Genomic DNA, 9,278 nt, shown 5'->3' on the forward strand with positions numbered 1-9,278 from the left:
TGGTGGGAGTACGATGTGCCTTGATTTCACAAGAGAAGGACACACTGTATTCCCTCTCAGATAGCACTGTACCTGTCTCTTTATTTGGTTGATACATATAATTTGTATCTGTTATAGTAAAATTGTAATTATAAATACATCACTTTCCTAAATTCCGAGACTTCCTTTTTTTAAGCAAATTATTGAATGTTATAGGGTTGTAAAAGTCTGAAATTTAACGAACTGAGTATAAATTCAAACTGCAACATAGAAACCCTGCAGAGTTTCTCACTTGCCTGGTTTGCCATGAAGAATTCAAACTCAAGATTGGAACATTAACACTAGAGTTTCCAGCTTGCTAACTTGTTCTATTGATTTTAGACATGCCAACCTTCACAACCATATCAACTAATTTCTTAAAATTCATCTCTCTCTCTCCCTCCCACCACATATACACCAAGTTCTGTTTCTCTAATACAGAAGTGTATTAGATAAGCAAAAAGTATCTTCAGTAAAGGCAGTCTTGCTAGGGATTTTTCTGTGTAATTTATGGTGTCTTCCCTAATGCTGAGTGGTTACTACAAGAACTGAATTGTAGTCAATCCACTTGGGCTTGAGAAAAAGTAAGAAGGTAAGTCACAGTCCATTAAATTGGCTTATATTTCAAGGCTCAATTCAAAAGTTAAAGTATTTAAATGCTTACCTCAAACTCAACTTGGCCTCTATTTCCCCTACAACTTTTTGGTTGAGTATATGTTGTCTTTATCATAGTCCACTTGTCAGATACAGAAGAAATATTATTTTATTTTCTGTAACTGGCATTCAGAGTTGAGCACAAAAGTGGCTCAAGTCTTTCTGTGCTATGGTTCTTGGTTCTGAAGCAATGCGAAAATGTTCAGGAGAAAGGGGAAAGTATGTAACCTCAGTTCAAAAAGGATGTTCCTGTGATAGTCTCTCCTCCTTTTCAGGGCCCCTTAAGTTCATAGAATTTTGGTAACCTCTCATACCTGGAAAATGACAACTTTGAAAAGCTGTTAGTGAGGCAGATGAAGAGCTCAGTTTTGGAGTAAGATATGTAAGTGAATATCTAACAGGCAGTTGGATATTCAGTCATTCATTCAATCAACAAATATTTATTGGTCAGATATTGGACACTACCAGCAAGTAGTGTTCTAGGTGTTAGGGATCTAGCCTTGGAGAAAGAAACAAGATATATTTCGTCATGGAAGCTCTGTCTGGAAGACATGGCTCTAAAGTTTAAGGTATAGTTCTAGATGGATCAGAAAATCTTGAAGGCAAAGAGCCAATGATTGGAATAAGTGAAGACAAGCTATAGGAAAGATCAGATGACTGATAAAGCAAGGCTCTGGTGTTAGAAAGAGGGAGAGGCATTAGTGGTTGGTTTTGTCTTCTACAAATGGGAAGACATCTTATTCTTTAGCTAGGGGAGAAGTTGGTGAGGATGTATGGGGGGGCTGGAACTTTTAAATGAAGATAAGAAACATGAATTTTCTCCTAGTTTTTTTCAAAGTATAGGCAAAATCACATTGTGGGAATCAGAAGAGCTAGATTCAAGGGAGGAATTGAAGCAAAACGAAGGTTTGGCAGTAGTTATTAAGGATACTGGGAAAGGGCACTGTGAAGTGTAAATACAGGAAAACCTAAATTTATATTGACACCACTTTGTAACATTATGTAGGCAGTTCAGCCATAGAGTACTGAAGTAGAGAGGTGAATTGCGGGGACATTTTGTATCACCTTATTCATAGTATCTATCATTGAAGTTTACACAGAAGAGATACTCTGTAAATTGCTGGAATTTAATAATTACTTAAAATATAGGAAGATACATATCTTGAAGTGCACTATTGAACTCTTCATCTCACGAAGAAGAAATAAGATTATGACTCTTAAACAGCAAAATAAATCACTACCAAGATTATTGTATTTTTTATTTGATAGAAAATATAGAAATGGTAATTCTAACTAAGAATTATATTGAAAATATTTTAATTATTTTATGATAATACTAATACATACATATATCCCTCCCCACTCTACCTCTCAAAAGAAGAAAAGAGGACAAAATAAGTAAACGGAAGTTTCATTATTTCATTATTTTTCCAATAACAATTACTGAAAACATTTTGAAACAGTGCCTTCTGTATGTTTTCTTATACATACATTCTGGTGTTCTCTCCCTCGTGTGTGTGTGTGTGTTTGTGTGTTTTGTGTGTGTACATGAGTGTGCCTTCCTCCCTTTGTCTGTTTCTAGTTAAAAATTTCCTTTTGTAGTAGACACTTGTGCTTGCTTTTCCAACATCCTTTTTTGCTTCCTCCTTTATCACCTCCGATTTGACCAGGTACCCATCCCATCCCTAGTTCTAGAGAAGGTGAGCCAAATACAGGTCAATCACTGTATAACATTCTCCTAGTGATTGTCACTGGTCCAGGGATGTACACGTTTCAGTTGGATCAGTCATGTTAAAAGGAAAAACTTTCATTTTATGTTTAGGAAAGGAAATTTTTAATGTAATAATTCCTTAAGAAATGGGTTTTTTTATATTAGATTAAGAAATCCACAGGTATTGAAATTCTTCCATGGGCCGAACACTCTTTTCCTTCCCAAAGTTTTTCAATTTTGGTACAGACAAAAAGTCATTCCTTTAAGTGATGGGAAGAAGGTGGTCCTGGTCCTGCTGCAATATGTATGAGACAGGAAGAGCTTCCTCAGGTGGGGTTAGCATTTGTGTTCTCTGGTAAATGTGGCCTGATTGGCTTAAGTGTGTAGGAGATTGCATGAATGTCTTGACTCTTCACTCCTTCCTCTATCCACCCACTTTCTCTTGTCATTTGGAATTTCTGCACAAGAGTGGGTATGTTTCTTCACTCTTTGTTTTGAGGTTTGGTCATATGACCTATTTGACCAATAGAATGAAGTGGAATGGTGGGTGGGTGAGCTTTTTTTCTTCTTGCTGTAAGTATGCCCCTGTTTTGTGAAAGAACACTAGACTAATTTCTAGTTTCAGGGGAAAGATACACAACTCATGGAGCAGAGGAAGTGCCATCTGAACCTAGCTGCACCCAGTTGACTTTTCTCCAGTTTCAGATGCAATTCAAAAGACAAAACATTTATCACATTCATTTCATTTGCATTGATGTAATCTTATTGTGATGGACCATATTTCCATCTTTTAAAACCTTTGGGTAGCAGGTTACTATCCCTTTCATGTGTTACAGTGTTACTTTGTATTCCAGTTTATTTTTATTTCATATTTTTGTCACTGACATTTTAAAATTTAATAAACAAATTTCAAATATTCTAAATTTATGTAATATATAAATTTTTTATGGCTTCTGTATTTCATGTCTTATTTGGAAATGCTTGCCATATTCAAAAAGTGTAAGATGGTTGATTCAATTCTTCTAGCATATTTATTTTCTTCTTTAAAATTAATCTTACTTTTGATTTATGTGATATTTAGTTTGGAATAAGAAGTCAGATAGGCTTTTTCTTTATTTGCAAATGCCTAGGATATTGTTCCAAACTTACTTATTAAATAATCTATTCATTTCCACTAATTAGAAATAGATGAATTTTTTACAGTTACTTGAATCTGGACTTACAGATTTCCTGTTCTATGCCATTGATTATTCTATCATTTCCTGCTGAATCAGATTTTAAAATGACCTGTACAATTAGTCTCTTCTGAATTATTTTCTTCTCAGAATTGTGCAGGCTATTCTTGAATATTTATTTCTCCATGTGATATTATGATTAAAGAATTTGTGCAGAACAGAATGTGGAAGGAAACATATCAGTTACTAAATATGATTATTTCTGGAGTTGAATTAGAGAGTGAAAACTTTTACTTGTTATATTATACATACCTATGTTTCTTAAATTTGGGGACATAAATAAATATTAGTTAACTAATAAAGGTTCAATAAGGATTTAAATAAATAAACATATGGAAATGCTGGAAGCAAAAACCTTAATGAAATCTTTGTGTATTTAAATATTTCCTTGATCACCTCACATTTTCCAAATATACCATAATTTTGTATTTCAATAATGATAATTTGGTTCCTCCTATTCAATACTTTTGTTTTCAATACTTCTTATTTTGTTTTCTTATCTAATTGCATTTCCTAGCATTTCTAGAACAATGTTAAATGTGGTGACAGTAGAATATCTTATCCTTAACTTAATGGAATAATTATAACATTTTACTATTGATTATGACATTGGATTATATTCTATTGTTACTTTATGTGTTAGCTTTTCTTTGATGTGACAAAATACCTGATATAAATGACTTAAGGGAGGAAGGATTTATTTTGGTTCATAGTTTTGGAGATGTCTGTCCATTATTGTGGGGAGAGCATGGCAGAGTAGAGAAGTTCATATTATGCCAGGAAGCAGAGAAAGAGAGTACAGGAATGGCTTAAGGAAAGATACAGCCTTAAGGACATGCCTCCATTGACTTACTTCCTCTAACTAGGCCAGCTCTTCCTTTCACTACCTCCAAATGATGCCAATATATTGTCAATCCATCAAGGGATTAATTAATTGATTAGGTCAGAGCTCTCATGATGTAATTATCTCTGGTAACACAGTCACAAGTGTGCATTACTAATCTCTTAGGTATTTCTTAATCAAGGTGACAGTTAAGATTAATCATCACATTTTACTAAATATTTTATCTTAAAAATAAAGTACTCATCATCATTTAAAACTACTTTGAAATTTCACACTCAGATTCTTAAAAATATTATGTAAAAATGAATTTTATACTATGTTTATCAGTCTCATGCTATAGCATATAATACTGAACTTCTAGTCGTGCTAACTATTCCTCATGTTATGTAAATAATATTTCAGTCCATCAGTGGATAAGCTTAACATTAAAATGTTTTCTGATTATTGCATAGTGTAGTTAACACTTTGCAGGAATAAGTTTTGCATAAAAATCTCCTTTTCAGTCTATAGGTTCTACTGTCCCTCTTGATAAGAAGTTTTTATCTAGAATAGAGGAAAATTGGCTCTGATAATTTACAGTTTAGGAGAATTCCATATTAACTCAAGTGTTTCAGTAAAATTTAGCATTTAAACTGCTTTTCAAACCTCAGGGGCTTTGTCTCTTGTTTTTTCATTTGATTTTTTACCAGTGTCTGAAGGACTGTTAATGTGTTCCTAGGACTCACCAAGTTTTAGACATCACACTTCCTTTGTCTGAACAGTTGTGTTATTTCAAGCTACATACAAATGCCCACGCAAGTACCACAAGCCATCAAAATTCTGAAATTAGAGTGGACATAAATATGGATCTAAAAGAAACTAAATACATGAGCAAACAAAATTCAATGCAGGTATTCATCAGAAAAGAAATGAAGCTTGGAAAGTTCTCATCCCACCCCACCCTACTCTATCATCTCCCCACTTTTGTGGTTACAGTGGTTAAGAGTGCAGCTGGGGAGAGTACTGTGAATGGGGAAAGCAACTGACTCCTTGCACGTGGCTGCCCAGATGTAATACTTCTCGGGGATTTGATGATTGGTTCTATCTGAATAGCTTAGCTTGGCATTCTTCTATTTTGATTGGTGATGTAGAAGCAAGTTGACTAGTACAACATTATTTGCTAATGTGTTCATTCATTTTTTGATTAAGTCATTCCATGTTTGTAACTGAGTGCCCACTAGATTTTATGTATTATGTTTAGCAAGAAATCTAAACTCCAGCAATCATGGTTCTCTGTACCAAAAAACTTAAAATCCCATAAAGGAGTCAGACAATTAAATAATTATAAATCAGTGTGGCAACAATAGGAACAAGCATAAGGAGATATAGGGATGAAGAAATGAGCTATATCCTGGCTAATATGAAGATGAGGATGACTTCACAGAGGGGGTAATGCCTGAGGTGAATCTTGAAGGACTAGTATGAACTAGCTGGGTAGTGGGGAGTGATAAGTGTAAAGGCCAATGACTTAGAAACCAAGGCTGAGAGTGACTATGGCAAGAGGAAAAGAAAGAAAAGAAGGCAGGAACTAGGTAAGGTAGGTTTATGACACCCTAAAGATGCCCATATCTTAATCTCAGCAACATATACATATGGCCAAGGGAATTTTGCAGATGTGATTATGTTAAGGACCTGGAGATGGAGAGATTATCTTTGATTTTCAGAACAGATACATGGTATTGATAAGAGTTCTTATGAGAGGAAGGCAAGAGTGTCACAGTAAGAGAAATCACTGTGATGAGAAAAAAGGTTGGAATGATCTACTTTGAAAAAAGAAGAAAAGGCCATGAGCTAGGAAATAAAGGTGGCTTAAGTAAAAGGAGAAAGCAAGGAATGGATTATTCTCTGGAACCTCTAAAAGTAATGCAGCCTTGCTAACACCTGGATTTTAGCTTCATAGGACTCAATTTAGACATTCGACTGCCTAATGTGTAGGAGTGTAAATTTGTGGTTTTTAAAGTCACTAAGTTTGTAATAATTTGTAACAGCAGCCAAAGAAATGAAGACACTAGATCATTGAGACCCTTCTCTTCCATGCTGGGAAACCACTGAAGGATTTTAGCTAAGGGAGTGACTTGGTCAGATTTTCAGTGAAGTGGAAGACAGGTTACATGAGAACCAGGCTAAGGCAGAGGTGAGTTCTCTATCAATTTGGAGGATGCTACAATGAAGTCCAAGGTGAACCTAAGGCAAGATAAAGCAGGTCTTCATGCCAATGTCTTCTTCTAGTCAGAAAAGCTCCTCCTTCTCTTTCTTATTTTTATCTTCTGGTATTTACTAGATACCCATTTTATTCTAAGAATAAAATAGATGGCAGAACTTTTCTTGAAGTTGCATTTTAGAATTGGAGAAAAACAAGAACAATAACCAACAAAAATAAACAAGGTAATTGGTATCATAAGAGGGGGTTTGGAGGAAATAAACAGGGAGTTATGATAGAGAATAACAGGAAGAGGGCTATGACTTTGATAACCTCTTCTGTGAGGAGATCACATAGAAGCTAGGACATGGAGAATAAGAAGGAGACAGACACAAAAAGATCCAGATAATTATTTTGGACAGAGAAAACATAAAGTGCAAAGGCCTTCTGTTTGGGAATTCTTTTTTTTTATTCATATGTGCATACAATGTTTGGGTCATTCCTCTCTGGGAATTCTTAATATTTAAGAATAAGACTGATTTTTATGTAGGTACAATTGAGAATCATTACTTTGGATAATACCCTTTTTGTTAGTGAAATGAAAATGTTGGAACTTGATATAAAGCTAATTTTTTGTTAATTATGTACTAAATCACATACTATCTATGCTCTGTGTTTATTTTCCATGCTGCTAGAAGTTCAGTATTTGAACTAAGAAGTATATCTCATGTATCACCATAAACTTGATAGCTACTACTAAAATTTCAGGTATATGCTCAAATTGCATATGATTGGAATCATCATTTTAAAAGTGGTTCTCAAGCCTGGTAGTTGAGCATTTAATTGCCTGGAGGAGTTTTTAAATCATTATGAATACCAATATCTACACCAGGTCAATTAAATCAGACTCTTAGAGAGATGGGGACAGGAGATCCCAGCATAAATAAGGCAGGAACCATGAAGGGGATCAGAGAAGGAAAACTGGCCAAAAATACAGTGGGGACTATTTGACACTCTCCCCCTCAAAGAAACACATCCACACACATACTTAACTCTCACGTACATGTCTAAATAGTGTTTGATGCTAGGTATGCAGAATGTACTGATGGTCAATGAGTGTTAGCCAGAGAAGAAATGACCATCAGTTAGATCTAAATGAAAACACATTGTTTTCCCCATACTTCTAGTCCCTATCCATGGAGGATCTGGAGTTACATCAGCAAAGAAGGAGGAGAAGGAGTAGGGGGAGAAAGAGGACTTGAAGGAACTTCTGACTCAGTGATAATAGAAATAAAGCTGAGGCAAACAGTGTGGACATACAGGCAAAGGCTTTAATTGAGGAGGAAAAGGGGGTTTAGGTTGAGAAGAGAACAGAGAGGAATAAGTTTTTTATTGGGTTTCTGGAGTGGGCCTAGGCTCTAGTGATTTTCCACTAATCATGAGTACATTTTAAAACAAATTTCTTTCTTGTTGTACTCATGTAAGATACTTATCGGTAGCCAGTTCATCCTTGGAAATGTTACGGTGCCACCCTGCTTGCATTGGTGTACCCAGATGATTTTGTCCCTGCAATTACAGAAGGGGAAGGACACATTCCATACATTGCATTGTTGGAAAGGAAGAATAGGGGAAAGATATATTTTTTAATTTTAATGAGTAACAGTTATGGATTCAGGCCAGAGAGTTTATTCACCTCTTGTCACTGTGGTGGACCATGACCATTCTGTTCTTCAGTAGCAGAGGAAGGGGAAGGAAGAGGGAAAAGAAAGGGAAAAGGGATATTTAAGCTTCTGGAAGGAAATCTTCAAAGTATTTGCACTAAGTTAATAAGGTTTCAAGGGTTAATGTATGGACCTGGACCTTCTCAGAAATTCATGGGTGTTCCTGAGTGGCCCAGGCTAGCACCCAAATATTTCCATGCTCCAAGAGTCAGAGAGGACTAGAATATAAAAAAGGCTTCATGGATAACACATGGAGACCCATTTAAGGAAAAGACCATGGATCATGCAAGTCAGAGGGAACATGTTGAGACTTCAATTTATGAGGAATAGATGGAGTGAAAGAGGCAATATCTAAAACACAATGTAGGAACTGAGACCTCAGAGGAGTCCAGAATGGCACATGGCCCTGTCCCTCCCCAAATGCCATGTGAATTTGCTTTCTAGGACTGCAGTAACAAAGTTCCACAGGCCAAGTGACTTTACCAAGCAGAATTTAATACCCCACAGTTCTAGAGACTGGAGGTTTGAGATCAAGATGCTGGGCAGGCATCTTGATATGAGAGATATGAGGGAGAATCTGTTTCATGCCTCTTTCTTAGCTATTGGTGATTTCCTGACAGTCTTGGGCATTCTTTGTCTTGTAGAAACATCACCTAGGATCTCTGTTCTCCCTGTGTGCACGGCTATATAAGGACACCAGCCATATTGGATTAAGACTCATCTTAACAAACTCATTTTTAATTTTTCTACTTCTGGATATTATACTGGGGACAAAGCCTTCAATGCATGTGTTTCTGGATCATATATCATATCCAAACTGTAGCATATCCATAGAAAGTTCATATATTTAAGTCATAATATCCAATAACTCAGAATGTGAACTTATTTGGAGATAGGTTTTTAACAAAGATAGTCA

The sequence above is a fragment of the Castor canadensis genome, chromosome 6 (genome assembly GCF_047511655.1).
Source record: "Castor canadensis chromosome 6, mCasCan1.hap1v2, whole genome shotgun sequence".
In the NCBI taxonomy this organism is placed as follows: domain Eukaryota; kingdom Metazoa; phylum Chordata; class Mammalia; order Rodentia; family Castoridae; genus Castor; species Castor canadensis.